We start from the raw sequence: 9,729 nt of genomic DNA, 5'->3' as shown, positions 1-9,729 counted from the left end.
ACGTGTCTGTCACATTGATTTTTTCGTTTTCAGAGAGAGTGGAAGGGGGGGGAGAGAGACGTGGAGGAACCTCGAGGACATCGTGCTAAGGGAAGAAGCCCGACGAACAGTGTGCAGGTCCCCTTACACGTCCCATTCGAGAGACAGGACGCAGGACAGAGGTTCCCAGGGGCCGGGGGGTGACACCACTTAGCGGGTGCAGGGCTTCTGTCCGGAGTGACGAAAAGCCCCGGAAGTAGTGACGATGCTTACACGGCACTGGACATGCTCAGCGCCACTGAACGGCACACTTAAAAACATTTCAAATGGTAAGTTTTATGTTACTTAAATCTTACCACAAATAAAGAAAACCAAAGGAAAACGGCGTCATCAAAATATTTAAATTTTGCTTTCACAAAGACACTGCTGAACAGAATGAAAACATAAGCTATAGACTGGGAGAAAAAATGTGGAAATCACGTATCCAACTATAGAGAGAGAATATATAAAAAGCTCTCAAAACTCAACAGTTAGAGGACAACCCAATAAACAAAAATTGAGACTAGACTTAAGGAGACAGTTCACCATCCCCCTGGGTGTGGCTCAGCAGCTGAGCCTCGATTAGGATCCAGGAGATGGTGGTTCGATTCCTGGTCAGGGCACCTGCCCGGGTTGCGGGCTCGATCCCCAGTAGGGGGCAGGCAGGAGGCAGCCGATCAGTGACTCTCATCATTGACGTTTCTCTCTCTCCCTCTCCCTTCCTTTCTCTGAAATCAATAAAGACTTTTTTTTTTTTTTTAAAGAGAGAGAGAGTTCACCAAAGAGGACGTATGGATGGCAAACAGTGCATGAACAGATGCTCGACTTTGTCAGCTCTCAGGGAGATGCAAATTAAAATGATGAGATACTAATTATATTAGAATGTAATAGATACACAGGTTAGAGTGGCTAAAATAAAAAATACACTAGCAAGTGTTGACAAGGATAGGGTGACCAACCATTCTAGATTTCCTAGGAGTTTCCCATTTTTAACACTGAAAGTTCCACATCCCAGGAAGTCCCCGCACCCCCAGTCAGTCCAGGGCTAAGCAGTTGGTGGGTCACTTGGTTACTCTAGGGGAGAAGACAGAGCCTGGACTCTCATGCATTGTAAATTGTGCGAATGCTAAGTGGTGCAGCCGCTCTAAACTCCAGCTTAGCAGGGGTTTTTGGTGTTTTTTCTGTTTATTTATTGTTGATAGTATTACAGAGGTCCCCCATTCTCCCCCCCCCCCCCCGGCCCCTTCTACCCAGCCCCAGCCCCACCCTAGGCCTTCACCACACTATTGTCTGTTTCCATGGGTTTTGCATACATGCGTATATATTCTTTGGTTAATCTCTTCCCATCCCCCCACCTCCCTCCCTTCTGAGATTTGTCAGCCTGTTCCATGCCTCTAAGCCTCTGGACCTATTTTGTTCGTCAGTTTATTTTGTTCATTAGTGAGATCATGTGATAACGTGGCTTTCTCTGTCCGGCTCATTTCACTCAGCATAATAGTCTCCAGATCCTTTCATACTGTCTCAAAGGGTAAGAGATCCTTCTTTTTTATCCAGCTTGGCAGTTTTTAAAAAGTCAAACTACACACCTGACATGTGAGCCAGCATTCCCAATCCTGGGGAGTCACCCCAGAGGAAAGAAAACTGGTTTCCACACAGGAGCCTGTACATGAATGCCCACAGCATGTCTATCATCAGAGCGCCAAGCCAGGGACCTCCTGGAGGGCCTTCAGCCGTGAGTGGGTAACCTGAGATTCGGTGCCTGGAATCGGCCACTGATGCAGCCACTTGGGGTAACCTGAGAGACACGTGTGAGAGAAAGAGACCAGTCTGGAAGGTCACACAGTATGTAATTCCATAGAGCGGATATTGCCAAGAGAACAAACAGCCTGGCCGGCGTGGCTCAGTGGGTGAGCTTTGACCCATGAACCTGGAGTTCACAGTTCAATTTCCGGCCAGGGAACATACCTAGGTTGTGGGCTCGATCCCCAGTAGGGGACGTGCAGTCGGCAGCCGATGGATGTTTCTTTCTCACATTGATGTTTCTATCTCCCTCTCTCTCTCCTTTCCTCTCTCTGAAATCAATTTTTAAAAAGAGAGAAAACAAACAGCTGTGAGGGAGAACTGACCCGTCCAAGGGTTGGAGAGGGAGCTTCTGGGGTGGTGGAGCTGCTCTGCATCCTGGTGATGGTGGGGGTCCCACAAAGCTATTTGTACATTGAACTCAGAACTGAACACTGAAAAAGGCAATTTCACTGTATTTTTATTTTTATTTTTAATATATCTTTATTGCTTTCAGAGAGGAAGGGGGAGCGAGAGAGAGAGAGAAACATCCATGATGAGAGAGTCATTGATCGGCTGCCTCCTGTACGCCCCCCACTGGGGATTGAGCCCACAACTCGGGCATGTGCCCTGACCGGGAATCGAACCTTGACCTCCTGGATCCTAGGTCGATGCTCAACCACTGAGCCACGCTCAGCCGGGTTCACTGTATTTTTAATATAAAAAATTTAAAAATAACAATAATTCCTCCATTCCACTCTCACACACCTGTGCATGTACACAGACCTACGATTTCACTTACATGACTGCACACAGCTTGTTCAGATCAAGATCCCAGTAAGATCCATGTGTCACACCGTTGGTTGGCTTGCCTCTGTTTCCCCTTGCCGTTTAGGTGCTGAAGAAATCCCCACCTGTCCTGTGGAGGGTCCCAGACTGAGCTTTGCAGATAGGCCCCCACACCCCTTAAGCCTCTCCCCCTTCCCCATGCTGGTTCAAACCCCTAACCCTTGACGATACAGCTGGACTCGAGGCTCCATTGTTTCCGGGATGAGGCCCAGGTGACCTTATCAGACCTCGCACCCCCCAAATGGGGGACAGCAGCATGTCTTCCTGGAAAGTCCTGAAACCCAGGGGCGAAGACTCTCAGCGGGCGCCCAGCCCCCCCCTGCACTGCCCAGGGTGCGCCAGGCTCCAGGCCAAGAAGCCCTCCCTGAGGTGGTGCAGAAGGTAGAAACCACTGCCCTGACTCCCTCAATCGCCATGATTAATGATTTCACCCCCCTGTCACCCTCCCTGGAAGCCATCGGGGCCGGGTCCTCAAGCAGGAGCTCACGCAAGACTCTGTCACGCCGTCGGGCGTGGCACCTTCACTTTCTTGACTGATTGGGTTTTGATGAGCGCAGGTTCACAGGTAACAACTGCAGGGAGGACGAGGGAGGAGTCCTCCCACCGCCTTCCACAGGGCCGCCAGGTCAGAGGTGAGGAGGGCCCTGAGACTGGAGTGTTGGGCAGAGTGGCACCCAGGGGTTGGGGGACACAGACAGGTCCTCATGAGGGGCCAGCAGCAGACCCAGGCTGGGGGGGGGGCCACAGCACAGAGGCCCCTTCGGTGCAGGGTGAGGGGTGGGAAGAGCCAAAGAATCAGGTTCTGAGTGCTGGGTGGGGAAGAAAAGATGCCTGAGGGGAACCTGGGGGCCGTCTGAACTTCAGAGGCTGGGGCACCCCCCAGGCCTCTCTCCACCAGATGGGCGGAGGCTTGGAGCTGACCCCCTTGGAGGGGCTGCTCTGCCACTGGGCGTCTGCAGGCCCAGTGGCCCCAAGTGAGACTCAAGTGTTTCCTCTCCCTGCCACTCCCTCCAGGCCTGTCCTGCTTTCTGTGGCTTTTAATGATCCCAGTCGCACAGTGACCCTGGTGTTGGGGTTGGAACTCTGCTGGAACCCCGGTTTGGGACCTGCGGTTGGGGTGAGGCAGCCTGGAAGCCTCTGCCCGGGTGAGGGTTCTCCCAGCCAATGCTGGGGTGGAACCAATTCACCTTGGGGGTCAGGAGTACACCCTGGCGGGGGCCTCACCTTCCCCAGGAGTGGACCCCTGAGGGACATCCCCAGGACCCTTAGACCCTGAACCAGGCAATGGCGCGTGGGGTGTGGGGTGTCAGGAGCGTCCTGTGGACAAGGTTGAACTGCTTTGGGTGGAATTGGGGGGCTCCCCCCACAGCCACTGCGAGTGTCAGGCTCCTTGGAAACCAGGGTTCAGAGCTGCTCACGAGCTCTACATAAATGTATACGTTGTTTTTCTCTTTGATAAACATGTATGTTGTTTTGAGCTGAGGGGAAATAGCCCAACACTCACTGCCCTTATCTCTGCACAGCTCTGTGGCCACAACATTTTCCCTGCAGGCTTTTCTCACGTTGCAAGTACGCTTTAGTGACCAGGTTTCACTGTTATAGCCACAAAAATAGGTTGTCTTTGGCTGCTGGCCATGACTTTGAAACCTCAGAACAATACAGAGTGTTTCAAAACAACATATTTGTGCATAACGAAGGCCTCCGAATCTCAGGAAGGGGGAAAAGGCTGCAGAAGAAGGACTCCTGTGGGGGAAAACAACCGTCCCCACAGGAGGAAAAGGGCCGGCTGGCCGGCTCTGTCCCTGAACCGGGCCTGCCGTGGCCCAGGACCCTGCCCGGCTCCTGTCCAGGGTCTGCAAGTAGTCCCGCCCCTGGGAGGTGAGCCCTGGGTGCCCAGTTCAGCCTCAGGTGGATCCTCCGGCTTCCACCATGCAGACCACAGCTTTGAGAGCTTGGGACACAGACTGTGCAGCTGCTGCAGTCTGGGTCCCCTCTTCAGCACCTGGCTGGCAGGTCCACGCCTGTGACAGGCCAGGAGCACTAGTGGCACTCCTCAGGTTGATTGGGGATCTGTGATCGCAGCCGAGGGGAAAACCTGTATGGTTTTTATGGCCTTGTGGAGGGGGAGCCAGGGGCTCTGGGGCCAAGACCAGGGCCCTTTCCACACTGCAGCCAGCACCGGAGGGCAGGTGGGTGCCCAGAGGTCTCCAGTCCCAGGAAGGGGTATTTGCCCCGTGGGTCAGTGCTGCCCTCCCCAGGCCGGGCCCCGCCTTCTCGGCCCACCTGCCGCCCATGCCGCCTCCTCCCCCTCCCCAGCCCTCCCTCCCTGCCTGTCTCCCCTCAGATCCCCGCCTCAGTGTCTCCCTGCGGAGCCTGATGCTGAGGACAGTGCTGCTCTGGAGGGTTTGGTAGCCTTGTGCCCACCCTCGTTTCCTCAGAACTCACGGAAGCCTCAGGCCCTGCCCTGCACGGGACATCCAGGCACTGTTGCCTTCCCCCAGCAGACCTCAGCACCCTTCCCTTTCCTAGGGAGCTGTGCAACCCGGGGGAGTGTCCACTGTGTGCGGGCCACCATGCCTCCGTGTCCAGTGAGGCCCCGCAGAGTGGGCACCTCATGAACGTTCAGCAAAGAGACAAATGGACAGGCCAGGGAAGGGGACCACGTGGCCACCTCAGCCTCCCTGGGTGCACAGGGAGGTCACCCATCCCTGGGATGGCTGGACGGGCTCCTTGAAGCCCAGGTTGGGGTGCTGTCCTGGCACATTGGGAGCACCACATGCTGGGGACACAAAACAGCATGAACTAAGGCTGTCCAGCGTCAGTGAGGTCTGGGCTCCCGAGGGCAGACCTAGGGACTCCACCTCATGCCCACTAGCCCACCTTCTCCTCGGCCACCCCTGTGGGGACCTGCTCTGCATAGGAGATGGTGTGTGGTTCGAGGGAGCAGCAGAGGGTAGGAGGGGCCTCTCTGAGGAAATGACTCATGAGCAGATCTAGGGAAGAAGGAACAGCATGTGCAAAGGCCCCAAGGTACTCGGCATCTCTGATAATCTGCAAGGAGGTTCGTGGCTGGAGGTCTGAGACCAAGAGGCAGGGAGGGGAGAGGAGGCCCCCGAGGTGGAGGGGGGGGGGGCTCTAGTTTCACTCGGAGGATAAATCCAGAAAACTGTCCCCATGCACTGGTGGACTAGAGGGGTGGTGGCAGAGGGAGGCCATCCAGAGGAGAGGGGTGGTGGGCTGGCCTGGATGCCAGCAGGAGAGGAGGAGAAGCAGCTCTTAGAGTGGATTTTGAAGGAGAGTGAGAATGCTGTGCTGACGGCCCACCCAGCTGTGGGGCCCTGGGCAGTGGGCGTCCTGTCCCCAGCCTGCACACAGTGCTCCAAGAAGCATGAGGACTTGCCCTGGACAAGCCGGCTGCATAATGGCCTGGAAGGTGGGGACCTGATCCAGAGGCCCTGGCTCCTACGAGGAGCCTGGCCCAAACCTTCTCCTCCACCCACAGCAAGCCCTGCACTCAGCTTTCTCTCTCACATGAGCCCCACATGTCCACGCCTATCCACGCCCATCCACACCTCTGCAAACTCTGGCCACTCACTTCCCTCCAGGGTGGGGCTCAGGAAGAGCCTGCAGTGGTGCAGACAGGGGGAGTAGACAGGGTGTTCCGGGGCCTGAGCATTTGCTCTGGGGGATGCGCCTGGCCTTCTCAATGGCCATAGGGGGAGCAGGCAGGGACCCCCGACCACATCAGAGATAAGTATTGCCACTCACTTTACAAATCTGGCATTACTGGGTTATGGACCCCTCTGTGACCCACACAATAGCCTTGAGCAGGTTTTTACAGAAAGCCAGGATCCTTCTCCTGTCACCTCCTATAGGAGCTCAGGAGCCCCACCTTCATCCATGCTGATGGGGGCACTGAAGGGCCCCTGTGTCCCCTCCAGGCCCAGGTTTGTGACCAGGGCTGACAACAGGGCACCTTTCTTGCTTCCAGCCACAGCTGGTTCAGCGATGGGCAAAGGACAGAAGCTACTGGCCCCAGGGCACCCCAGGAGCTACCTAGAAAGAGTGCGTTTTTTTCCACTGGGAAAGGCTGGATTGTAGACAGGGAGCTGTAGGCATCAGTCTGCCATTCCTTGGGGACAAGCTGCCTGAGAGCAAAGCCATCAGGAAGGAGCACAGACAGGCCTGAAGATGGAAAGAGAGACTCCTGGATCCAGCCATGCTCGCAACCAGGGGACCTCTCCCTGGACATTTCAGTCACACAATTCCACACACCTCCCTCCGCTCAAGCCAGTTTGGGCTGTGGGCACTGAGAAGGCTCCTCACCAACCAGGGACCAAGTTCCATACTGGATCAACCCTGGGGTGGACAGAGGGGTCAGATGCCAGATAGGAGTGGAGAGCGGGAATTCTAAGATTCTACAAGGCAGGAAATCAGGGCCAAGGTAATTGGAAGAATGTCAAAGCACCCGCAGGGACTTGGGGGCTGGAACTGGGCGGGTCATGCCAGCCTCCTCCAGGCCTCCAGGGGCAGGAAGACCTCAACTGATTCCAGCAGGGCCTGGGCTTTTAAAGGCCTGGGCTTTTAAAGTATTCCAGATGTGGGTTTAACTCCTGCCCCCCTTAATAGTTGGGACCTGTGAGTTCCTCACTGCTGTCAATATTCAATATTGAATGTCCTGAGACACAGCTTTATCTGACTTGGAATGTCCAGGAAGACGCCCACTGGTTTCAGGCCTGAGTGGTCTCTGGCGGGGCGGCTCCTGGACTGAAGGGGCCCTGCCACTATCCGTTACTCCCAGTGATTTCTCATTTACCCATCAGAGCCCAGGAAGCCTTTCTACACCCATCCATGCCCCAGGGCAGGGGAAGCACAGCCAGATCTCATTTTGTCTGGGAGAAAACTGAGGTTGTGAGTGGGGTGGGAAGTTCCCTGAGGCCACACCTCCCACATACAGGGTGGAGGCAGGGTCATCAGGGGTCCATAGGCATAGATTCTTCTTCTGCCAGAGGTGTGTTCCTGGAGCTCTGGGGTCAGACTCAAGCTCACAGTCTGGTTATGCCCAATCCTGCAGCCACTCCTTGGGCTTCCATATTTGCATCTATAAAACACAAGGAACCCTCAGCCTGAGTGCCCCGGGCTCTGCCTTAAAGAGAACAGGAGAGCCCGGCCAGGCGTGGCTCAGCGGTTGAGCATCCACCTAACATCCAGGAGATCGAGATTCGATTCCTGGTCAGGGCACATGTCTGGGTTACAGGCTAGGTCCCTGGTTGGGGCCATGCAGGAGGCAGCTGATCAATGGCGACTCTCATCATTGTTGTTTCTCTCTCTCCCCCTCCCTTCCTCTTTCTGAAATCAATAAAGATATATTTTTAAAAAGAGAGAGAGAACAGGAGAGTGTATGCTCACATTTTAGAGTTCTGTGGCTGTTCAGCAAAAACAGCTAAAAATTACTGAGCACTTGGTACACCACAAGCAATTTTTTACATGGATTCACTAATTCAGTCCTCTCAACAACCACAGGAGATAGATGTTGTTGTTCTGTGTTCCATGGGTGGGGATGCCAAGGCAGACAGAGGTTCGATAGCATTCCTAGCGTCTTGTAATGTTCTTGACAGGTTTGGGAGTCAATGTTGGCCTTACAAAATAAGTTGGCCTTACAAAATAAGTTGGGAAAGGCTCCCTTGTTTTCGATTCTTTGGACAGGTTGTATACAGTTGATGGTATTTCTTCAACTGTTTAGAAGACTTCATCAATGAAACCATCTGAACCTAGAATTTTCTTTGTAGGAAAATGTTAAATGATACATTAAATTTATTTCATTGGTATAAGACTATCCAGATTTTCAATTAATTTTTAATTAATAAATCAAAAATGATGGGGGAGAGAGAAACATTAATGATGAGAGAGTCATTGATCGGCTGCCTCCTGCACACCCCCGACTGGGGATCAAACCCAAAACCCTGGCATGTGCCCTGAATGGGAATCCAATGGTGACCTCCTGCTTCCTAGGTCAATGCTCAACCACTGAGACACACTGGCCCAGCTAGACCATTAATTTTTAACCTTTCTTCTAAAGCTATACATTTTCCTCTAGGCACTGCTTTGCCTGCATCCCACACATTTTCACTGTTGTCCACTTCAAAATATTTTGCAACTTTCCTTGTGCTTTACTGTTTGGCCCACTGATTATTTACAAGGGTGATGTTTAATTTCCAAGCACTTGGGGGCTTTCTAGTAGTTTTACTGTTATTGTTTTAAATTAATACAGAGAACATGTATGATTTCAATCCTTTGAAATCTGCTGCAACTTTATGGCCCAGGGTTTGGTTTATTTTGGTTAACATCCTATGTGCACAGGGAAAGAACATGTCTTCTATTGGTTGTATATGTGTGAACTGGGGCAAGTTGGTCAATCCTGTTGTTTGAACTGTGCTGTGTTGGTTCAAGAGAAATAACCAGTGGGATAGAAGAGCTCAGAACAGATCCTCACATATACATCACTTGATTTATTATGGGAACGCTTTTCCAATTCAGTGGGGAAATGATGGTCTTTTCAATAAATGATGCTGGGTCAACTGGATACCCACATGGAAAATACATGAGCTCTGACCCCTTACCACACCATTCGCAAGAACTAATGTGATCCATCACCATGCAAACGTGAAAAAATTACACTTCTAAAAGAAAACATAGAATGTCATGAAAATGCATGAACCATAAGAGAAAAGACTGGTAGGTCGGAATTCACCGAGAATAACTCCTGTTCGTTAGAAGCGGCAGCAACCACAGAGTGTGGCGCAAAGTATCTGCACTCTCTTGAATACAACGCAAACCCACGGGTCCAGAATATATAAAGAACCTCTAGAAATCAATGCAAATGAGCCGGGTGTGAACCCAGGTAGCCGGGCCCCAGCTAGGCCCTGATGACTGTGCCATGTGGGGGCCGCTTCGCCGGGCGCCCCTCCCCAGCGCGCCCCGGGAACTCGCTCGGGCCTCCTTAAGCCGGGAGGCGGCGGGGAAGCTCCGGCGCGGCTCCGCCCCGGGGTTGCCTTTTCCTTAGAAGGCGAAGCCCCAAGCCTC

Source organism: Miniopterus schreibersii, assembly GCF_964146895.1.
Source record: "Miniopterus schreibersii genome assembly, chromosome: 7".
NCBI classification, from domain to species: domain Eukaryota; kingdom Metazoa; phylum Chordata; class Mammalia; order Chiroptera; family Miniopteridae; genus Miniopterus; species Miniopterus schreibersii.
This window is presented reverse-complemented; position numbering follows the sequence as displayed.